The sequence below is a fragment of the Rana temporaria genome, chromosome 3, assembly GCF_905171775.1.
Source record: "Rana temporaria chromosome 3, aRanTem1.1, whole genome shotgun sequence".
In the NCBI taxonomy this organism is placed as follows: domain Eukaryota; kingdom Metazoa; phylum Chordata; class Amphibia; order Anura; family Ranidae; genus Rana; species Rana temporaria.
Genome location: NC_053491.1, coordinates 433,431,225 through 433,455,061, shown reverse-complemented (window position 1 = coordinate 433,455,061; position 23,837 = coordinate 433,431,225). Strand labels below are relative to the sequence as shown.

Below are 23,837 nucleotides of genomic sequence, written 5' to 3'. Positions count from 1 at the left end.
GAGACCAGGCAGGTTTTATCACAAAAAAGTAAGTCTAATTTACAAACAATAGCCAGAAATATTTTACAGTCAATGAGTAAGTTGTTTATTTCAGAAGGAGAGACGAGGCAAGTTTTATCACAAAATAGAAATCAGAGTTGTTTTTGCCACATATAATAGTAGGAAATATGTAGACTTTAATGGGATTTGTCTCTAAGTTCAGTTTCATAGTGTACTGTCAATGAACTGTATGAAGTCAGATTTAGTAGGCCCATATTTCAGAAATGGAGACCAGGCAGGTTTTATTCCAAAATAAAAATTAGAGTCTATTTTAGAAACAATACCCAGACATTTTTTACTGTCAATGAACTGCGTGTAATCAGCTTTAATAAGTTGCAATTTTTGAAGGAGAGACATGGCAAGTTTGATCACAAAATCAAAATGAGAGTTTTTTTATTCCACATATAAAAGCAAGGGATCTAGTAAAGTTAATTCAATGTATGTAGACTTCAATGGAACTCACCTTTTATGTCAGGTTACATTTTGAACAAGATTCACCAAACTTGGTAAAAAAAAAATCTAGACAGATTGCCCAATACTTATCAATCACATTGAAAAGAAAAGCTGTTTCTACAAGTATAAAGTAAATATGTAAATTGCCACTCTATTTCTCATTTTAATTACTACTTTGTCTACCTGATTGATTTTTGCTCTGTTGCCCTTTTAGCTCAACTATAGCAAAGACTAAATGGTGAACAGCACCTCTTATGTGATGAAACCTATGTGCAATCTAACAAATTAAACTACAGGTTAGTGAAACTATCTATTGCGTTGCCACAATTAATAGTCAAATAAATGAAAGTATTGATGTTACACCCCCTAATATAAAGTACAAACTATTCAAATAAATGTACTAATAATACGAACCAAATATGTGCATAACAATAAAACCAAAATATTACAAATACAAAATGGTATGATACGCATATAAATAGTCTAAATTTTTCTGTGTCTGAGTAACCTCATTTTAAATAATGAACAGACAAAACCAGTCTGGAAACTGTGAAAATGGAGAGTATAGCCTCAATTAAGACTCATAAGTAATATATCAATGTGCCATCATCCAGAATATACAATTGAAAAAATGAGACCAAGTGAGTATAGGGTAAAGGCTGCTTGAGATCTATTTCCCATCAATAGTCACAGGTCAAAAGGTCTTGGCTAGGATTTTCAAGGCACTGATAACATGACCATAGAATGATATAACAGAATATTTATTAACATAAAACAATATACAATTTTAAAACATTAGGGACAGGCCCCACAGATCAGAAAGATAATGTAATGAAACAAGACTGTAAAGTATCTGTGACGAGATCCTTCCTCGCCCAGGTCCTGCTCTCCCGACACTCCTCTGATACCAGTGAGTCCGCTTGCAGATTGCAACGTCTGATGGTCCAGTCATCCAAGGTTCCGGGATCCGAATTACAGCTATGTGCCATTCGGACCCATTAAGAACAAACACCAGGCAGGCTGTATGTAAGTTCCAACAGGACTCTTTATTTTCAATTACACAGCACACTTTTATACAGAATTTGGAACATCCCACTCCCAACAACCGCTTTCCTATTGGTCAATTGTAAAGTATATGCAGTCTTCACTCAGGTCCCCCTTGACCATGCAAATGAGGACTTGAAATTGTCAACAGGGATTGGTCCAATAGCTTGGATAGAAAGACTTGTGTATTGAGACAGAAGCCCCAGGGGGTAATCAATGTACACAATAACCCGGTTCTAGCTAGACGGACTGACTCCGACACCCGCTCTTAACCTGCAGAACACAATAAAAGGTATTTCGCAAGCTGGTTCCACTTAGCATTTCAAAAGCCTTGCATTGAATGTCCCTCTTCTGTGTAACAGATGTCAAGTAGAAACACTTTAATATCTCAAGGTCCATGACAGTATCTAATAAGTAGAGCCAGCCAGCGACCTCGACCGGTTTCGCGGTGATACCACTTCTTCAGGAAGGTCTATAGAATACATAAAAATTCTACAATAGAAACAAGCATATTAAATACAACATGTCCAGATAGAATAACAAAAAAGGCAGTGTATTATCAAAGAGAGTTGAATTCGCTCACCTAAACTGGTTCATTGATCAGGCATGGGCTCAAAAAAAAAAACATGGTGCACGAGGGGGAATAATGTGACAGGCTCTAATGAAAATAAATAAAAACTTTTAATAATTTGGTTAATGATGGGTGTGTGACAAGGGAAAGGGCCACTGAGTGAAATAGTGAAGTGCTGGATATGGGAATGGAATAGTGATAAAGAGGTGGTAAGGGAAGACTAAGAGAAGAGAGAGGAAAAGGAAAGGAGGAAGAAAGAGGGAGGGGGAAAAGGAAGGGGGAATTAGGAGAGGGGGGAAGAGAGAGGGGGGAAAGGCAAGAGCAGGAGGGGAAGAAAAGAGAGACAGAAGGAGGGAAAATTTGGGAAAGGGGGAGGGAAGGGAGGGGGGGAGAAGGGGAGAAAAAGGGAAAGGGGAAAAGGAAGGGAATGAGAGGGGGTGGAGAAGCGGTAAAGTTGGGAAGGGAAAAGAATAAGACATAAAGGACAAGGGGGAGAAGACGAGGAAATGGGGGGGGGCAGGGGAGGGGGGAGAAAGAGAGACTGAGGGGGAGAGGGAGGGGTTGAAATGAGAGGGAAAAAGGGGGAGGAGGGGGAGGGAAGAGGAGGGACGGGGGAGGAGAAGGGGAAGAGTTAATGTGGGGGTAAGAGCCAGCAAGGGTGTGAAAACTAAATGAGAAAGGGAGGGTGCAACCAAACCCCATAATGTCAACCAATCAAAAGCGTAATGTACAATGGAGCTTCTTACCACAGAAGCCTGTTAAGGACTAGTGGAACTGGGGCAGACCAAAAGCGGATATGTTAGCTGAGAAGGTATAGGCAACGGTCCGGTGATATACATGAGAGCAGTACAGACATGCTCCAACCGTGGCTAGGGGAATCAATCAAAAAAGAAGAAGAGTTCCTTTAGGGTAACTAACATAGATAGCCTAAAAGGTAGCTGGTAAAGCAGGGCTGCATAAGCAGAGATCTTACCTTAGACAGCGTGGGAAATTTATTGCACTAAGAACCTTATGAATGTCCTGCAAGAGCCCAAAAGAGCAGCTGTGCAGCTGCGCACACCAGGAGGGGTGTGAATACAAGTAAAAACATTCAGGACATGACCCGAAGAAGGGCCACGCCCCTATATGCAAAATTCACACATATAGCAAAACTGTGTAATTAACGTGACAATCAGTATGCACTGAAGCCCGGATAGCTCAGTCGGTAGAGCATCAGACTTTTAATCTGAGGGTCCAGGGTTCAAGTCCCTGTTCGGGCGGTACTGTTTTATCTTTAAAGCGGTGTTCCAACGGAAAAAAAATAAATTTAAGTCAGCAGCTACAAATAGCGATGGCAGCAGCAGAAGTTTCCACCCTGTTGTTATGGCAACCTGTCAATCAAATGAGAACCAAGGCAAGTGCGGTCAGAAAAAGCAGGATCCCCGCTTCCCGTGGACATGACGTCAACCTCCCAGGAGTCCATAGAAATCGCCTAATGATGTAATCGCCTAGGCTGCCAAGACCGGAAGTGCCGCCCTGATCTCCAAAAATAAGGTATTTGGAAACCTCTCTCAATAAAAACCATATTCACTTTGGAATGTACACCAGGGGGGCATTGCGAAGAGAGAAACTTGTAAAAAGGACGGAACTCTACTTTAAGGCAAACAAACTTGCAGTACATCCTTGCAATACATGCAAAGTTCCCCACCTGCCAATGTTTCCCCTCTCCCTCAAAACACTTACCAGACCTTAGATACCACAGTTCCCAGTTGAGTAAAATACATTTTTCCCAAGCTTCCCCTCATATGACACACACAAACCAAAGATAGTCTTAGGGGAGCTTTCCTTAATTGGCTCTGTGCTGTCACTGAATCTGGGGTCTGACAGGACTTTTCTGCGTGGTAGACTAAGCAGCTATAATAATAAATGTACTACTGTCAAATCCTTTCAAATACATTTTATTATGAAATAAAAATATATGAAAAAGATCACGTGTAGTGAGTACATACTCAAAATGAAGTGAGTACACCTATTAGTAGAAATACAGTAAAAAGATGAGATGTCATCTCTTATAATTAAGGTAATGGCTGCAATTGCAACCTGTATACTGTGATATGTCTGTATCTGTAAAATGTGATCACATCATGTGACATAGTGTTTGCAATACTGCAATAATGACATCACTAGTGTGCACTGGAAAGAGGGCACAAAATGTTTATAAAAGGGAAGGCATTCTTTATTAATTTTCTTTAAAAGTGTGTACATGCACCTGGGCACTGAGCATTTTATTAGTACATGTGGTACCACTAAAGATGCCGCACATGCAGCCAAATATGTTTGAGCTGTTTTTGCACCAGGGCCAGAGACAATGTTAATAAGGTGAAAGTCCTCGATATCCATGGGTTTCCAGGGGTGAGTAAAAAAAAAATCAGTTAAATGCACCCAATGGAAAATGCATTCGACTGCTGATCTCTGATGAGGCTTTGTAGTTAATCAATACCATTCTAGTGTATTCTAAAAAAGGGGGCTTATTGTGTATACAAACCTGGGAAATAGGTATTTCAGTAAAAGTGACTTGATATGTATAGCTCACTCAAAATGGTCATTCATCAGTGTTTTTCCATCAGTCTCTGTGGCGCAATCGGTTAGCGCGTTCGGCTGTTAACCGAAAGGTTGGTGGTTCAAGCCCACCCAGGGACGGCCATTTCTTTATGCTGAGAGATACTATAAAAGGTAAGTAGTCTTAATGATTCTGAATATTAATTAGAAAATTGCATAAAAACTATGCATGGCAAGTAGACCTTTTAAACACATCTACAACCTGTATTTAAACATTAACCATTTTGCTTCCAAGGCTGTTTTCTGTTTTTGCACTCAGAACGTGCAGCGTGACTCGAGCATGTGCAGTAAGGAGCCAAGCTGTGAAGCCACACGGCTTCACTTCCTGATTCCCTTACTGAAGATGCCAGACCTCCACCTGGAGCCGAAGGACAGGTTGGCTTCGGATGAGGACATTGTGAGCGCCCTGGACAGGTAAGTGTCCTTATTTTAAAAGTCAGCAGCTGCAGTATTTGTAGCTGCTGACTTTTAATTATTTTTTGGGCGGAACTGCTCTTTAAGATAATGTTCTTTAGTCTGAACATTAGCTAAGCTTGCAAATATTATTAAAGAAATACATTAGATTCAATATCTGTGTACAATAAAGTACAAGGGAGAGAAACCATCTCAGTTATCAAGAATGTGGATATGTGTGGAACAAACTAGCCAAAGTGGCTATGTAGTAATACATTTATTACTGTCAGATCCTTTAAATTTGAATTTCTTTGTTTCATTTTAAAATAAAAATATATGAAAAAGATCACGTGTAGTGAGCTTACATTGAAAATGAAAGGGGTTGTATGGGTTCTCTTTTTTTTAATAACAAGCCTTAGCGGCTGTCTCGGCTCCTCCCCGCAAAAGCTAACCCCCTCTGGGAAGTGCTCTTCAAGGGGGTTAGCTTGCGGGCGCGCTCCAGTGTGATACAGTCGGCAGCCATAGCTGCCGATAGTATCACTTGGCCCCGCTGCTACTTCATTGATTTGATTGAAAGCCATGGGAGCCAATTGCTGCTAATGGCTGTGCTGCTATCAATCATCCAATGAAGAGCCGAAAAGAGTTCAATGAAAGCAAAGGATGTATTAAGGTGAAAACACCTTTAAGTAAGTACATCTATTAGTAGAAATATGGTAAAGAGGTGAGATGCCTTCTCATGCAAGTAAGGTAATGGCCGCAGGCATAATCTGTATACTTGAGAGCTTGTGGTGACATGATTACCTCATGTGACATGGCATAATAATATATGATTTTATTGAGATCTTAATAAAGTTTAAAAGTGAATTACCTGAAGAGGCTGACATGCTAAGTAGTAATGCATGTCACATTTATAATGTCAGACATAAATTGTAATTTACTTTAGTAGTCAGCAATTTTAGAGAGATTAGAGTCTATTATTTAACAGAAAATAGCTAAAAATATTGTACTATTGATGAATTGTAAGTATTCAGATGTAGTAGGAACTAACTTCAGAAAAAGAGACCAGGCAGGTTTTATCCAAATATAAAAGTTAGAGTCTATTTTACAAACAATAGCCAGAAATATTTTGCAGTCAATCATCTGCATGAAGTAAATTGTAAATTCAGAAGAGGCAGGTTTTATCACAAAATAGAAACTGGAATAGATTTTTCACAAACAATAGCAGGAAATATGTAGACTTTAATGAAATCTGCCTCAAAGTTCAGGTTCATAGTGTGCTGTCAATGAACTTTATGTGGTCAGAATTAGTAGGCACTAATTTCATAGAAAGAGACCAGGCAGGTTTTTTCCCCAAAATAAAAATTAAAGTCTATTTTAGAAACAATAGCCAAAAATATTTTACAGTCAATGAACTGCGTGTAGTCAGCTTTAGTAAGTTACAATTTCAGAAGGAGAGGCAAGGCAGGTATTATGACAAATTTAAAATGTGATTAAAAAACAAGAGCCAGTGATCTAGACTTCAATTAAATGTACCTCTTAATTCAGCTTCTATTAATTTTGAACAAGATTTACCAAACCCTTGGTGAACAGATCCTGGCCAGATTTGTCCAATACTTATCAATCACATTGAAAAGAAAAACTCTTTCTACAATTGAAAAGTAAATATGTAAATTGCCACTCTATTTCTCATATTAGTTATTACTTTGTCTACCTGCTGATTTTGGTTATTTTGCCCATTTAGCTCAAATATAGTAAAGACTAAATGGTAGACAGCACCTCCGATGTGATGAAACCTATGTGCAATGAATCAAATTCAATTACCGGTTACTGCAAATGTCTATTGTGTTCCCACAAATACCAGTCAAACAAATCAAAGTATTGATGTTACGTTCCCCCTAATATAAAGTACAAACTATGCAAATAAATATAATATACTAATTATAAGAACCAAATATGTGCATAACAATAAAACCAAAATATTACAAATAAAAATTGTTTGATAAGCATATAAATGTTCTGATTTTTCTGTGTCTGAGTAACATCTTTTTCAATAATACATTTTCCATGTGTTCATATGATTCATGTACTTCCGTGTTAACAGTTCATACACCAATATTTCCTCCACCGTGCATTGAGAGAGTCTGGATGCCAGTTTTTAACACAGTATACATATCTATTTGCTCTACAATACTGTAAGGGCAATACATCTTTTTATTTTTTATTTTTGACCTTGCTACACTATGAGAAGTTCCCTTGCTGTCCAGGCTTGATTGCAGGGGAGAGGAGGGGGAGACACGATCCCTTAACTACTTCCCGCCCAAAGTTCATCATATAACGTCCTGGACTTTGAGTGGGGACATATGAATGATGCCTGCAGCTACAGGCATCATCAAGATATCATCTTTTTTGGCCAGGGATTCCCTGCACTGTAAGAACAATCATAGCGGCAGTCTTGTCCCGCCGCCCTCCGGTGCTTCTACCGGATCACCCATGCGATCGGCGAACCGGAGAATGAATCGGTCGCAACCAGTATTTGAGCATAGAGATTTCTGGTAACCAGATGGTCCCCAGTCATCTCTATGGCCTTCGGAGGCCCGGGTGTGACGTTATGACATCATTTATGGGCCAGCGGAAGTAAACAATGTCAGGGATAAGGCTGAAAAAGTTGAGTTACGTTTTTTTTATTTCAGTCTTTCCAGCCTGGAGGAGATATGTGTTTTTTTTAGACCCCAGATCTCTCCATAAAGAGGACCTGTCACGCACTATTCCTATGCCAAGGGATGTTTACATTCCTTGTCATAGGAATAAAAGTGATCAAAAAAATTATAATTTTATGAGAAAGTGTAAAAATAAATAAATAAAAGTAAACTAAAGAATATGTTTTTTTAAAGCACATCTGTCTCGCACAGGAGCGAACGCATACGTAAGCCATGCCCACATATGTAAATGGCGTTCAAATCACACATGTGAGGTATTACCATGTGCGCTAGAGCAAGAGCAACAATTCAAGCCCAAGGCCTCCTCTGTAACTCTAAACAGGTAACCTGTAAAATAATTTAAAACATTGCCTATGGAGATTATAAGTACCAAAGTTTGGCGCCATTCCACGAGTGTGCTCAATTTTAAAGTGTGACATATTAGGTATCTATTTACTCAGCATAACATCATCTTTCACATTATACAAAAAAATTGGGCTACGTTTAAATTTTGTTTAATTCATGAAACTGTTATTTCCCCCAAAAAAACGTGTTTGAAAAATCACTCTGAAAATACCGTGTGACATAAACATTGCAATGACCACCATTTTATTCCCTAGGGTCTCTGCTAAAAAAAATATAATAATAATGTTTGGGGACTAATTTTCAAGAAAAAAAATTAAGATTTTTACATGTAGGAACAAAGTGCCACAATTGGCCTGGATGGTAAGTGGTTAAACGGCCATACACATTGAAATTACAGAATACCAATTACCAGTTTATTTGGAAGCATTCAAGTGGAAATTGCCTGTTGTACCATCACCCCTGAGACACATGATCGATCCTTTAAAGGGAAAATGCTCCTAGACCTACTTTACATGCAGGTTCACATCTGAAAAGGGGAGCATGGTATGAAAGGTGGTGGGACTCTCAATGCACGGTGGAGGAAATATTGATTTATGAACTGTTATCCAGGAAGAATCATATGAACACTTGTAAAGAGGTGTAGTTTAGGCACTAGCCATGTATCTAAAAGACTCCCTAGTCAGTCGGTAGAGCATTGGACTTTTTAATCTGAGAGTCCAGGGTTTGGAGTCATGGATCCTGCCCTATGGCCCAGTCTTCAAAGAAAGGGGATCATGCACTGCTTCAGTATGTCACAGTACATGTTGGCATTCATGGTTCCCTTAATAAACTGTAGCTCCCCAGTGCCGTTGTTCTGCCGATGAAGGTCTGCCCGGCAGATAAGTACCCCCCTGTACTGCGCAGGCGCGGCACTTGCACGAACCTCAACGGAGCCGGCATGTGTGTAGTCATTGCGCAGGCGCCGTGTAGAGCTGACTCTCAGCTTTACATCTTCGTCTATTTTCAGCGGCTTCGTTGAGGTTTGTACTGCACAAGCGCCACGCCGGCGCAGTACAGGGGGGTCCTTATCTTCACGTGGGGACCTTCATCGGCAGAACACCAGCAGCACTCATGCAGCCCCAGACCATGACACTCCCACCACCATGCCTGACTGTAGGCAAGACACCCTTGTCTTTGTACTCCTCACCTGGTTGTCGCCACACACGCTTGACACCATCTGAACCAAATAAGTTCATCTTGGTCTCATCAGACCCAGTGTCATCTTAAGAGCATTGTAGACCCCTGGGCAATAAAGTGCACTGGGGCCCTGTCTACACAATCACGCAAGAGAATTTTTTACTGACAAAAATCATGAAATTTACTGTCAGAACCACATTTTTTACTGGCACTGCAAAAAAGTACCTACAATCACAGTTTTCAGTGCCAAACAGTGAAAACTTCGGTATTTAAACTATAAACATATAGCTAGTGCTATTAGCAATGTGTTTAAGTTAAACAAAAGTAAAAAAGCACATTGTTTCCTCTCACACCAGTGCCTGCAGGATACCCCCTTACAGTGAAAGGGAACTCTTATGTAAAAGGGAACGTTGCAGAACATGATATAAGGGGGAACTCTGATGTGGAGGGGGCTCTGGTGACCAGAAACCACCTTATATCAGAGTCCACTGCTTTCTCTTTACACGTACACTTCCCACTTACATCAGGGTCCACAGACTGAGTTCCCCCTTGCACTGTAAAGGGGAATCCTGCTGTTAGATTTTGAATTTATTACTATTTTATGTGATAAAAGTTTCTGAGAATCAATATTTAAACATGGTAATTTTGAGGGTTGTTGAGGACAGATGAAGGTCAGTTGCTGCACATTACATCTATTCTTGAAGTTCTACGTCAAGACAATGGGTGGAGATATGTTACTTAATATACACAAGTGGGTGTTACGTTTGTGACAGTAACATCACCACCTTTCTTTGAGCTATTCTAAATGTAAATTATGCTTAGCTTGGCTTTAAGAACAGTATAAGAATCCATGTGGTTTGAGTAGCTAGTTAAGGAACTCTGGGGTCACCCGACCCTACAGGGAGATGGGGTAGGAAGCCCAGCCTGCGGGAAGCCTTCACTATGGAAGTATCGGGGGAAGGGACCCTATCCAGCAGAAAGATGTACCATCTAATTCCTCCTTCTGAATTACCATCTTGCCATGTGTTACCAGCTGTAATTATGTAAGCACTGTCTTTTGCTTGTCTATCTTGAAGAATAAACTTTGTAACTATGAAGAGAGCCTAAGTCTTGTATATTGGGAACGAAACGCCTGGAAGAAAGAGACTATTGACATAACAAATGACATGTGTCAAAAATGTCTCCCCCTCTTCCACATTCTTCATTGTCGAGCCAGCCACATTGGTCATTTTTTTCCAAAATACTTGACAAAAAGGGGGAGATGAAGAGACGAGATGAAAACTTTTATGATTGGTCAAGTCTTGGGAAAAACTGATCTAAAGAACCTAGAAACAAAGAGGCGTTTGTATTCCATCAGACGACAGAAGGCTCAAAAACACAAGGATGAGTTTTTACGCTGTCTGTTTTCTCACCTGTAGATCGCTTGAGAGACTTACAAGCAGAAGAGAAAAGAAAAAAAACAAGACTTACAAGGTCGATTGACTAGCCATCTGGACAGAATGATTCAAGATATCGTGGAAAATCCAGCAAGGACTTTCTGGTTGTGGAGAAAAATCGTAAACGTTTACAGAAGTGAAGATTTCTGCCAAGAAGCTCCTGAAAAAGGTGAGAATGTCTCACAGAAGAAGTGTTGAAATAGGATCTAAGGCTTCACGTTATTTATAAAGGCCACCATTGATGCCCCAGGCAGACGTACTCTTTGGGTGAGCTAATATCAAAGTCGGATTTTGATGTTTTGGACGGTCCAAGAATACACTATACATTATACATCCCTTTCGCATACACAAAAAGGAGAAAGACTTTTTTCATCTTTACATTTTGTTTACTTGAGGCCATTTATAGCCTACCTAAACATTACATTAACACGAGCCAAAGAACAAGACAAGAGCCACAAGAAAACTATTCTTCAAAGAAAATAAGGACAATATTCTTCCAAGGAAACGCAACGAATTAAAGCAACGAACAAAGACAAAGCTAACGAACAAAATAAACTAACAACAGACCAAGTTAAAGGACATTGTTCATCTCTTGTTTTTTTGTGTACACAGGAAAATCATTCTAAACAAGGGGTAAATATGTTTTTTTATATAAGTGGATAACATGGGATGGTTAAGATCTCAAAGTTCAGAAGTATATCCCTGTACTATCGGGAATTGATATATATTTATATATTATATATTCCAATAGGGTAATTAATTAATTAATTAATTAATGCCAGAGTGTAAAGAAGTTCTTCAATAAGGAAACTAAGTTTAATGCTGCATGCAAAATGTTTATGAATATTTTAGCCTAAACAATTGAAAATGTGTTATTACATGTCATTCAAAGCATATACATGGTCAGAACACAGTTTTAAGGAAAAACTATTGATTAAGATTATGTAAAGAATTGTATAAAATTCAGATAATGGAAAACAACATGGTATTTAGTATTTAACAAAAATCCTACAGATTTGGTTGCAGGAATTAATAAGTTAAGGATTGAGCAATTTTTACAAAAGATTCCAAACTTGGAACTTGCTCCGTAAGTTGCGGCGGTGTAACGTAAATAGGCCAGCGTAAGCCCGCCTAATTCAAATGTGGAACAGGGGGGCGTGTTTTATGTAAATGTTATGTGACCTGACGTGATTGATGTTTTTTTTTAACGACGCATGCACCGTCCGTGGGGGTATCCCACTGCGCATGCTCGAAATTAACCCGCAACAAGCCAATGTTTACGACGTGAACGTCACTCTACGCAAAGCCCTATTCGCAAACGACTTACGCAAACGACGTAACATTTTCAAAATTCGACGCGGGACCGAAGTCCATACTTAACATAGGATACGCCTCATATAGCAGGGGTAACTATAAAAAAAAGCCGAAAAAAGCCTTATGGAAACGACGTAAAAAAATGCACCGGCCGGACGTACGTTCGTGGATTGCCGTATCTAGCTAATTTGCATACTCGACGCAGAAAAAACTTATAGTGTAGAAATGATTTGGTTATTGAAATTCCTAAAGAAATGCAATAAATTGTATTTAATAATTAATAATTTCTATTATAGAGTAATATAATTTGATACATCAAATATATTTATTTCTTCTTTATGTTAAAATAGTTATATGATATGGTTGAAGTTATAAGAAGTAACATTTATGGAGGTAAAGGACAAAGAACATTTTTAATATTACATAATTTAGATGGAGAATACATTAAAATTAATAAATAATATAATCATTTATAGTTTTTTGATGGAATGAAATGGTTAAATATTTCACAGGAATATCTCAGAGTTTTGGAAAAAGTTTATGTACAATATCTGAAATGCTAAATTGTATTGTTTGTATTGGAAAAAAAGAGGATCAGAAACATTTATTATTTAAGATAAATGCACTTATTTTGTTTGTTAATTATAGTGCATTAAGGGGGAATTGTTAGATTTTTGAATTTATTACTATTTTATGTGATAAAAGTTTCTGAGAATCAATATTTAAACATGGTAATTTTGAGGGTTGTTGAGGACAGACGAAGGTCAGTTGCTGCACATTACATCTATTCTTGAAGTTCTACGTCAAGACAATGGGTGGAGATATGTTACTTAATATACACAAGTGGGTGTTACATTTGTGACAGTAACATCACCACCTTTCTTGGAGCTATTCTAAATGTAAATTATGCTTAGCTTGGCTTTAAGAACAGTATAAGAATCCATGTGGTTTGAGTAGCTAGTTAAGGAACTATGGGGTCACCCGACCCTACAGGGAGATGGGGGTAGGAAGCCCACCCTGCGGGAAGCCTTCACTATGGAAGTATCGGGGGAAGGGACCCTATCCAGCAGAAAGATGTACCATCTAATTCCTCCTTCTGAATTACCATCTTGCCATGTGTTACCAGCTGTAATTATGTAAGCACTGTCTTTTTCTTGTCTATCTTGAAGAATAAACTTCGTAATTATGAAGAGAGCCTAAGTCTTGTATATTGGGAACGAAAAGCCTGGAAGAAAGAGACTATTGACATAACACATGACACGTGTCAAAAATGTCTCCCCCTCTTCCAGATTCTTCACCTGCAGACTCTGATGTAAAGGGAAACGCCAGGAACTCTGATGTGTGGGGCACTCTGGTGACCAGAGACCACCTTCCATAGAGTAAATACACTAAGATAAGGGGGGTCACTAATATAGGAGCGGGGAAACTTTATATGTGCACCCTTAAATTTTTGTATTCACTCCCCCCTTACATCTGCTACCCCCCGCCCCTTAGACTGGCCTGGCGGCGCTGTCACTGACCTCCTCTCAGGTGCACCATGTAAGGCTCAGTCAGATGGCTCCAGCTTGGCTGCTCTGGTTTTATCCTATAGTCTCCTCATGTTTGACTTCATCCGTGACCCCCATCCTGGTGGCGCTGGAGATGGTCAGAGGCTTAGCGGACATGGTACAGGAGATGGTCAGAGGCTGGTAGACATGGTAGTTTTCTCCTCTGTTCCCCTTCATATTAAATTTACCACCATAATTCTCTACATCAGTGTCCTTCCTTCTGTGCCCCTTTCACTGTGATGCTGCAGTGCACCATCCATGCAGTCCACCTCCACCATCAGCGTGCCCTGGTAAGGGATTGTTGGCAGCAGCCTGACTGACTGACTGTCTCTGAGAGTGAATCAGTCAGTCTCATATACTCCCCCTGGCCTTTTCTCTCTGAGATTGACTGGGTCACTGTGAAGCAGAGGGTGGTAGGCAGCTTCTTTTTCAAAAAATTTTAATTGGACTAGAAATGTTGTACAGTTGATGTACTGTATGTAATCAGCTTCAGTAGACTGCAATTTCAAAGAGAGAGAGAGAGAGAGAGAGAGAGAGAGAGAGAGAGAGAGAGAGCATGTTTTATCAAGAAATACAAATTAGTGTTTATTATTTCACATAAAATAACTAGAAATATTTTACAGTCAATTCACAGTATTTAGTCAGCTTTACTAGGCCCCAATTTCAAAAGTAGAGATGAGCCAGGTTTTATCGTATACAAATAGGATCTGTTTCACAAACAATAGCCAAAAATTATACAGTTGATGCACTGTTCTGTATGTAAACAGCTTTAGTATGTTGCAATTTGAGAAGGAGAGATAAGGCAGATTTTAAACTGACGTAAAAACTTGCAGTCTATTATTTTACAAACAAAAACCATAAATAAAGTACAGTTGATGCACTGTATGTAGACTTCCATGGGATTCACTTAATGTTTGTGTTCGTAGAATTTCAATAAAGATTCATTGAACCCCTGGTGAATCAAACCTGGACAATGTCACCTGTCACAATTTATCAACCACATTGAAAAGAAAGTTGTTTCTAAAAGTGAGAGGTGCTTAACATATAGTCAAGTCTTCATTTTAGTTGCTACTGTCGACACATTTGGCCAGAAGGTGTAATTCTGGTGCTAGCTATGTCATAAAAATGCCATCTCTGAAGCCCGGATAGCTCAGTCGGTAGAGCATCAGACTTTTAATCTGAGGGTCCAGGGTTCAAGTCCCTGTTTGGGCGGCTACTTTTTATGGTAATAAACTATGCATCTACTGGAAATAAAACACCCCACTAGGCGCACGAACCATACAAAAGTGAACAACGGTCCTTAACAAAATATTGATGGTTGTAGAATGTGTGCTAAATGTGTGCTATCCCACATTGCTATATTTCCTCTTCTCTTCAATGTACTGATATACTTTTACCAGGCATTTATCACTAGATGCCAGTCCTCCTCTCCTCACAATAGCTCTGCAATATTCCAATCCTCATGGTGTGCTAATCCAGAAAAAAAATTATCCAATCCCACACAACAATGTACTCTCATTGAAGTGATTGCCCCACACATCACAGGTCTAAATATTACAAAGCTTGCTCCTGCATCTCCAAAAACTCCCTCCAAATCAAATGTTGCCAGTATAGGGTACAGAGCTTCCACATGAAAAAGCGAAAGAACCAACAATATTGCAATAAATTCACATAAAGAGATGTTTGTTTTATCACTAAATGCTTAAATGTATAACGAAAAAGTATTAAGGCCAGATTTCAGAAAGTCAGATTGAGTACTTATGGTTGATTGCACTTATGGTGCATCTGACATCTACTGACGCGTTTCATCAAATGTTTTTCTCACAGAATCACCAGGAGGTGGAATACTGGTTTTAGTTATATAACAAAACATAGCCATGGAGCCCGGATAGCTCAGTCGGTAGAGCATCAGACTTTTAATCTGAGGGTCCAGGGTTCAAGTCCCTGTTCGGGCGTCATCTTTTTAACTTACAAAACAGATTATAGCGCACACATGCAAAAATGACATTTATCCTGCAAGGCTAGTTAAAAACACCTGAACATATTCAAAAATACGGGGGTTTGGTCACACTATATAGTCATATAGTGCTAAGCCCACTTACTGCGACAAAGTACCCCGAATTAGTGGGTCCTACCCTAGTAATAGAATGAAAGAACCTGGGTCTCAACCATGGGAGATATACTCCTCTATGTGGGAGAACTGAAGGGTTTCTTCCTATACACTGGTGGCCACTAATGTGAGGTAATGAAGAGGGGGAGGGGTGCTCCAGCCAAGAGACCTGGTCAGGGTCTATACAAAATACAAAAAGATACTTGGTGGGCACACCCTAAAAATGCTATACATCTAAGCTGGTGCTGCTATAAGACCAAATACAGTACAAAACAGATTATAGCGCACACATGCAAAAATGACATTTATCCTGCAAGGCTAGTTAAAAACACCTGAACATATTCAAAAATACGGGGGTTTGGTCACACTATATAGTCATATAGTGCTAAGCCCACTTACTGCGACAAAGTACCCCGAATTAGTGGGTCCTACCCTAGTAATAGAATGAAAGAACCTGGGTCTCAACCATGGGAGATATACTCCTCTATGTGGGAGAACTGAAGGGTTTCTTCCTATACACTGGTGGCCACTAATGTGAGGTAATGAAGAGGGGGAGGGGTGCTCCAGCCAAGAGACCTGGTCAGGGTCTATACAAAATACAAAAAGATACTTGGTGGGCACACCCTAAAAATGCTATACATCTAAGCTGGTGCTGCTATAAGACCAAATACAGTACAAAACAGATTATAGCGCACACATGCAAAAATGACATTTATCCTGCAAGGCTAGTTAAAAACACCTGAACATATTCAAAAATACGGGGGTTTGGTCACACTATATAGTCATATAGTGCTAAGCCCACTTACTGCGACAAAGTACCCCGAATTAGTGGGTCCTACCCTAGTAATAGAATGAAAGAACCTGGGTCTCAACCATGGGAGATATACTCCTCTATGTGGGAGAACTGAAGGGTTTCTTCCTATACACTGGTGGCCACTAATGTGAGGTAATGAAGAGGGGGAGGGGTGCTCCAGCCAAGAGACCTGGTCAGGGTCTATACAAAATACAAAAAGATACTTGGTGGGCACACCCTAAAAATGCTATACATCTAAGCTGGTGCTGCTATAAGACCAAATACAGTACAAAACAGATTATAGCGCACACATGCAAAAATGACATTTATCCTGCAAGGCTAGTTAAAAACACCTGAACATATTCAAAAATACGGGGGTTTGGTCACACTATATAGTCATATAGTGCTAAGCCCACTTACTGCGACAAAGTACCCCGAATTAGTGGGTCCTACCCTAGTAATAGAATGAAAGAACCTGGGTCTCAACCATGGGAGATATACTCCTCTATGTGGGAGAACTGAAGGGTTTCTTCCTATACACTGGTGGCCACTAATGTGAGGTAATGAAGAGGGGGAGGGGTGCTCCAGCCAAGAGACCTGGTCAGGGTCTATACAAAATACAAAAAGATACTTGGTGGGCACACCCTAAAAATGCTATACATCTAAGCTGGTGCTGCTATAAGACCAAATACAGTACAAAACAGATTATAGCGCACACATGCAAAAATGACATTTATCCTGCAAGGCTAGTTAAAAACACCTGAACATATTCAAAAATACGGGGGTTTGGTCACACTATATAGTCATATAGTGCTAAGCCCACTTACTGCGACAAAGTACCCCGAATTAGTGGGTCCTACCCTAGTAATAGAATGAAAGAACCTGGGTCTCAACCATGGGAGATATACTCCTCTATGTGGGAGAACTGAAGGGTTTCTTCCTATACACTGGTGGCCACTAATGTGAGGTAATGAAGAGGGGGAGGGGTGCTCCAGCCAAGAGACCTGGTCAGGGTCTATACAAAATACAAAAAGATACTTGGTGGGCACACCCTAAAAATGCTATACATCTAAGCTGGTGCTGCTATAAGACCAAATACAGTACAAAACAGATTATAGCGCACACATGCAAAAATGACATTTATCCTGCAAGGCTAGTTAAAAACACCTGAACATATTCAAAAATACGGGGGTTTGGTCACACTATATAGTCATATAGTGCTAAGCCCACTTACTGCGACAAAGTACCCCGAATTAGTGGGTCCTACCCTAGTAATAGAATGAAAGAACCTGGGTCTCAACCATGGGAGATATACTCCTCTATGTGGGAGAACTGAAGGGTTTCTTCCTATACACTGGTGGCCACTAATGTGAGGTAATGAAGAGGGGGAGGGGTGCTCCAGCCAAGAGACCTGGTCAGGGTCTATACAAAATACAAAAAGATACTTGGTGGGCACACCCTAAAAATGCTATACATCTAAGCTGGTGCTGCTATAAGACCAAATACAGTACAAAACAGATTATAGCGCACACATGCAAAAATGACATTTATCCTGCAAGGCTAGTTAAAAACACCTGAACATATTCAAAAATACGGGGGTTTGGTCACACTATATAGTCATATAGTGCTAAGCCCACTTACTGCGACAAAGTACCCCGAATTAGTGGGTCCTACCCTAGTAATAGAATGAAAGAACCTGGGTCTCAACCATGGGAGATATACTCCTCTATGTGGGAGAACTGAAGGGTTTCTTCCTATACACTGGTGGCCACTAATGTGAGGTAATGAAGAGGGGGAGGGGTGCTCCAGCCAAGAGACCTGGTCAGGGTCTATACAAAATACAAAAAGATACTTGGTGGGCACACCCTAAAAATGCTATACATCTAAGCTGGTGCTGCTATAAGACCAAATACAGTACAAAACAGATTATAGCGCACACATGCAAAAATGACATTTATCCTGCAAGGCTAGTTAAAAACACCTGAACATATTCAAAAATACGGGGGTTTGGTCACACTATATAGTCATATAGTGCTAAGCCCACTTACTGCGACAAAGTACCCCGAATTAGTGGGTCCTACCCTAGTAATAGAATGAAAGAACCTGGGTCTCAACCATGGGAGATATACTCCTCTATGTGGGAGAACTGAAGGGTTTCTTCCTATACACTGGTGGCCACTAATGTGAGGTAATGAAGAGGGGGAGGGGTGCTCCAGCCAAGAGACCTGGTCAGGGTCTATACAAAATACAAAAAGATACTTGGTGGGCACACCCTAAAAATGCTATACATCTAAGCTGGTGCTGCTATAAGACCAAATACAGTACAAAACAGATTATAGCGCACACATGCAAAAATGACATTTATCCTGCAAGGCTAGTTAAAAACACCTGAACATATTCAAAAATACGGGGGTTTGGTCACACTATATAGTCATATAGTGCTAAGCCCACTTACTGCGACAAAGTACCCCGAATTAGTGGGTCCTACCCTAGTAATAGAATGAAAGAACCTGGGTCTCAACCATGGGAGATATACTCCTCTATGTGGGAGAACTGAAGGGTTTCTTCCTATACACTGGTGGCCACTAATGTGAGGTAATGAAGAGGGGGAGGGGTGCTCCAGCCAAGAGACCTGGTCAGGGTCTATACAAAATACAAAAAGATACTTGGTGGGCACACCCTAAAAATGCTATACATCTAAGCTGGTGCTGCTATAAGACCAAATACAGTACAAAACAGATTATAGCGCACACATGCAAAAATGACATTTATCCTGCAAGGCTAGTTAAAAACACCTGAACATATTCAAAAATACGGGGGTTTGGTCACACTATATAGTCATATAGTGCTAAGCCCACTTACTGCGACAAAGTACCCCGAATTAGTGGGTCCTACCCTAGTAATAGAATGAAAGAACCTGGGTCTCAACCATGGGAGATATACTCCTCTATGTGGGAGAACTGAAGGGTTTCTTCCTATACACTGGTGGCCACTAATGTGAGGTAATGAAGAGGGGGAGGGGTGCTCCAGCCAAGAGACCTGGTCAGGGTCTATACAAAATACAAAAAGATACTTGGTGGGCACACCCTAAAAATGCTATACATCTAAGCTGGTGCTGCTATAAGACCAAATACAGTACAAAACAGATTATAGCGCACACATGCAAAAATGACATTTATCCTGCAAGGCTAGTTAAAAACACCTGAACATATTCAAAAATACGGGGGTTTGGTCACACTATATAGTCATATAGTGCTAAGCCCACTTACTGCGACAAAGTACCCCGAATTAGTGGGTCCTACCCTAGTAATAGAATGAAAGAACCTGGGTCTCAACCATGGGAGATATACTCCTCTATGTGGGAGAACTGAAGGGTTTCTTCCTATACACTGGTGGCCACTAATGTGAGGTAATGAAGAGGGGGAGGGGTGCTCCAGCCAAGAGACCTGGTCAGGGTCTATACAAAATACAAAAAGATACTTGGTGGGCACACCCTAAAAATGCTATACATCTAAGCTGGTGCTGCTATAAGACCAAATACAGTACAAAACAGATTATAGCGCACACATGCAAAAATGACATTTATCCTGCAAGGCTAGTTAAAAACACCTGAACATATTCAAAAATACGGGGGTTTGGTCACACTATATAGTCATATAGTGCTAAGCCCACTTACTGCGACAAAGTACCCCGAATTAGTGGGTCCTACCCTAGTAATAGAATGAAAGAACCTGGGTCTCAACCATGGGAGATATACTCCTCTATGTGGGAGAACTGAAGGGTTTCTTCCTATACACTGGTGGCCACTAATGTGAGGTAATGAAGAGGGGGAGGGGTGCTCCAGCCAAGAGACCTGGTCAGGGTCTATACAAAATACAAAAAGATACTTGGTGGGCACACCCTAAAAATGCTATACATCTAAGCTGGTGCTGCTATAAGACCAAATACAGTACAAAACAGATTATAGCGCACACATGCAAAAATGACATTTATCCTGCAAGGCTAGTTAAAAACACCTGAACATATTCAAAAATACGGGGGTTTGGTCACACTATATAGTCATATAGTGCTAAGCCCACTTACTGCGACAAAGTACCCCGAATTAGTGGGTCCTACCCTAGTAATAGAATGAAAGAACCTGGGTCTCAACCATGGGAGATATACTCCTCTATGTGGGAGAACTGAAGGGTTTCTTCCTATACACTGGTGGCCACTAATGTGAGGTAATGAAGAGGGGGAGGGGTGCTCCAGCCAAGAGACCTGGTCAGGGTCTATACAAAATACAAAAAGATACTTGGTGGGCACACCCTAAAAATGCTATACATCTAAGCTGGTGCTGCTATAAGACCAAATACAGTACAAAACAGATTATAGCGCACACATGCAAAAATGACATTTATCCTGCAAGGCTAGTTAAAAACCCCCGTATTTTTGAATATGTTCAGGTGTTTTTAACTAGCCTTGCAGGATAAATGTCATTTTTGCATGTGTGCGCTATAATCTGTTTTGTACTGTATTTGGTCTTATAGCAGCACCAGCTTAGATGTATAGCATTTTTAGGGTGTGCCCACCAAGTATCTTTTTGTATTTTGTATAGACCCTGACCAGGTCTCTTGGCTGGAGCACCCCTCCCCCTCTTCATTACCTCACATTAGTGGCCACCAGTGTATAGGAAGAAACCCTTCAGTTCTCCCACATAGAGGAGTATATCTCCCATGGTTGAGACCCAGGTTCTTTCATTCTATTACTAGGGTAGGACCCACTAATTCGGGGTACTTTGTCGCAGTAAGTGGGCTTAGCACTATATGACTATATAGTGTGACCAAACCCCCGTATTTTTGAATATGTTCAGGTGTTTTTAACTAGCCTTGCAGGATAAATGTCATTTTTGCATGTGTGCGCTATAATCTGTTTTGTACTGTATTTGGTCTTATAGCAGCACCAGCTTAGATGTATAGCATTTTTTGGGTGTGCCCACCAAGTATCTTTTTGTATTTTGTATAGACCCTGACCAGGTCTCTTGGCTGGAGCACCCCTCCCCCTCTTCATTACCTCACATTAGTGGCCACCAGTGTATAGGAAGAAACCCTTCAGTTCTCCCACATAGAGGAGTATATCTCCCATGGTTGAGACCCAGGTTCTTTCATTCTATTACTAGGGTAGGACCCACTAATTCGGGGTACTTTGTCGCAGTAAGTGGGCTTAGCACTATATGACTATATAGTGTGACCAAACCCCCGTATTTTTGAATATGTTCAGGTGTTTTTAACTAGCCTTGCAGGATAAATGTCATTTTTGCATGTGTGCGCTATAATCTGTTTTGTACTGTATTTGGTCTTATAGCAGCACCAGCTTAGATGTATAGCATTTTTAGGGTGTGCCCACCAAGTATCTTTTTGTATTTTGTATAGACCCTGACCAGGTCTCTTGGCTGGAGCACCCCTCCCCCTCTTCATTACCTCACATTAGTGGCCACCAGTGTATAGGAAGAAACCCTTCAGTTCTCCCACATAGAGGAGTATATCTCCCATGGTTGAGACCCAGGTTCTTTCATTCTATTACTAGGGTAGGACCCACTAATTCGGGGTACTTTGTCGCAGTAAGTGGGCTTAGCACTATATGACTATATAGTGTGACCAAACCCCCGTATTTTTGAATATGTTCAGGTGTTTTTAACTAGCCTTGCAGGATAAATGTCATTTTTGCATGTGTGCGCTATAATCTGTTTTGTACTGTATTTGGTCTTATAGCAGCACCAGCTTAGATGTATAGCATTTTTAGGGTGTGCCCACCAAGTATCTTTTTGTATTTTGTATAGACCCTGACCAGGTCTCTTGGCTGGAGCACCCCTCCCCCTCTTCATTACCTCACATTAGTGGCCACCAGTGTATAGGAAGAAACCCTTCAGTTCTCCCACATAGAGGAGTATATCTCCCATGGTTGAGACCCAGGTTCTTTCATTCTATTACTAGGGTAGGACCCACTAATTCGGGGGTACTTTGTCGCAGTAAGTGGGCTTAGCACTATATGACTATATAGTGTGACCAAACCCCCGTATTTTTGAATATGTTCAGGTGTTTTTAACTAGCCTTGCAGGATAAATGTCATTTTTGCATGTGTGCGCTATAATCTGTTTTGTACTGTATTTGGTCTTATAGCAGCACCAGCTTAGATGTATAGCATTTTTAGGGTGTGCCCACCAAGTATCTTTTTGTATTTTGTATAGACCCTGACCAGGTCTCTTGGCTGGAGCACCCCTCCCCCTCTTCATTACCTCACATTAGTGGCCACCAGTGTATAGGAAGAAACCCTTCAGTTCTCCCACATAGAGGAGTATATCTCCCATGGTTGAGACCCAGGTTCTTTCATTCTATTACTAGGGTAGGACCCACTAATTCGGGGTACTTTGTCGCAGTAAGTGGGCTTAGCACTATATGACTATATAGTGTGACCAAACCCCCGTATTTTTGAATATGTTCAGGTGTTTTTAACTAGCCTTGCAGGATAAATGTCATTTTTGCATGTGTGCGCTATAATCTGTTTTGTACTGTATTTGGTCTTATAGCAGCACCAGCTTAGATGTATAGCATTTTTAGGGTGTGCCCACCAAGTATCTTTTTGTATTTTGTATAGACCCTGACCAGGTCTCTTGGCTGGAGCACCCCTCCCCCTCTTCATTACCTCACATTAGTGGCCACCAGTGTATAGGAAGAAACCCTTCAGTTCTCCCACATAGAGGAGTATATCTCCCATGGTTGAGACCCAGGTTCTTTCATTCTATTACTAGGGTAGGACCCACTAATTCGGGGTACTTTGTCGCAGTAAGTGGGCTTAGCACTATATGACTATATAGTGTGACCAAACCCCCGTATTTTTGAATATGTTCAGGTGTTTTTAACTAGCCTTGCAGGATAAATGTCATTTTTGCATGTGTGCGCTATAATCTGTTTTGTACTGTATTTGGTCTTATAGCAGCACCAGCTTAGATGTATAGCATTTTTAGGGTGTGCCCACCAAGTATCTTTTTGTATTTTGTATAGACCCTGACCAGGTCTCTTGGCTGGAGCACCCCTCCCCCTCTTCATTACCTCACATTAGTGGCCACCAGTGTATAGGAAGAAACCCTTCAGTTCTCCCACATAGAGGAGTATATCTCCCATGGTTGAGACCCAGGTTCTTTCATTCTATTACTAGGGTAGGACCCACTAATTCGGGGTACTTTGTCGCAGTAAGTGGGCTTAGCACTATATGACTATATAGTGTGACCAAACCCCCGTATTTTTGAATATGTTCAGGTGTTT

The 23,837-nt window shown here is 40.5% G+C and overlaps 4 non-coding genes across 4 annotated transcripts; all 4 read left to right on the top strand.

Annotated features, from left to right (window-relative positions):
- Nucleotides 1-3,293: 3,293 nt before the first annotated feature.
- TRNAK-UUU lies at nucleotides 3,294-3,366 on the top strand. Its single transcript has one exon. It is a non-coding gene; the product is annotated as a tRNA-Lys (tRNA).
- A 1,346-nt stretch (nucleotides 3,367-4,712) lies between these two features.
- On the top strand, nucleotides 4,713-4,786 carry TRNAN-GUU. Its single transcript has one exon. It is a non-coding gene; the product is annotated as a tRNA-Asn (tRNA).
- Nucleotides 4,787-14,772: 9,986 nt separating this feature from the next.
- On the top strand, nucleotides 14,773-14,845 carry TRNAK-UUU. The gene has a single exon. It is a non-coding gene; the product is annotated as a tRNA-Lys (tRNA).
- A 670-nt stretch (nucleotides 14,846-15,515) lies between these two features.
- Nucleotides 15,516-15,588, top strand: TRNAK-UUU. The gene has a single exon. It is a non-coding gene; the product is annotated as a tRNA-Lys (tRNA).
- The last annotated feature ends 8,249 nt before the right edge of the window (nucleotides 15,589-23,837 follow it).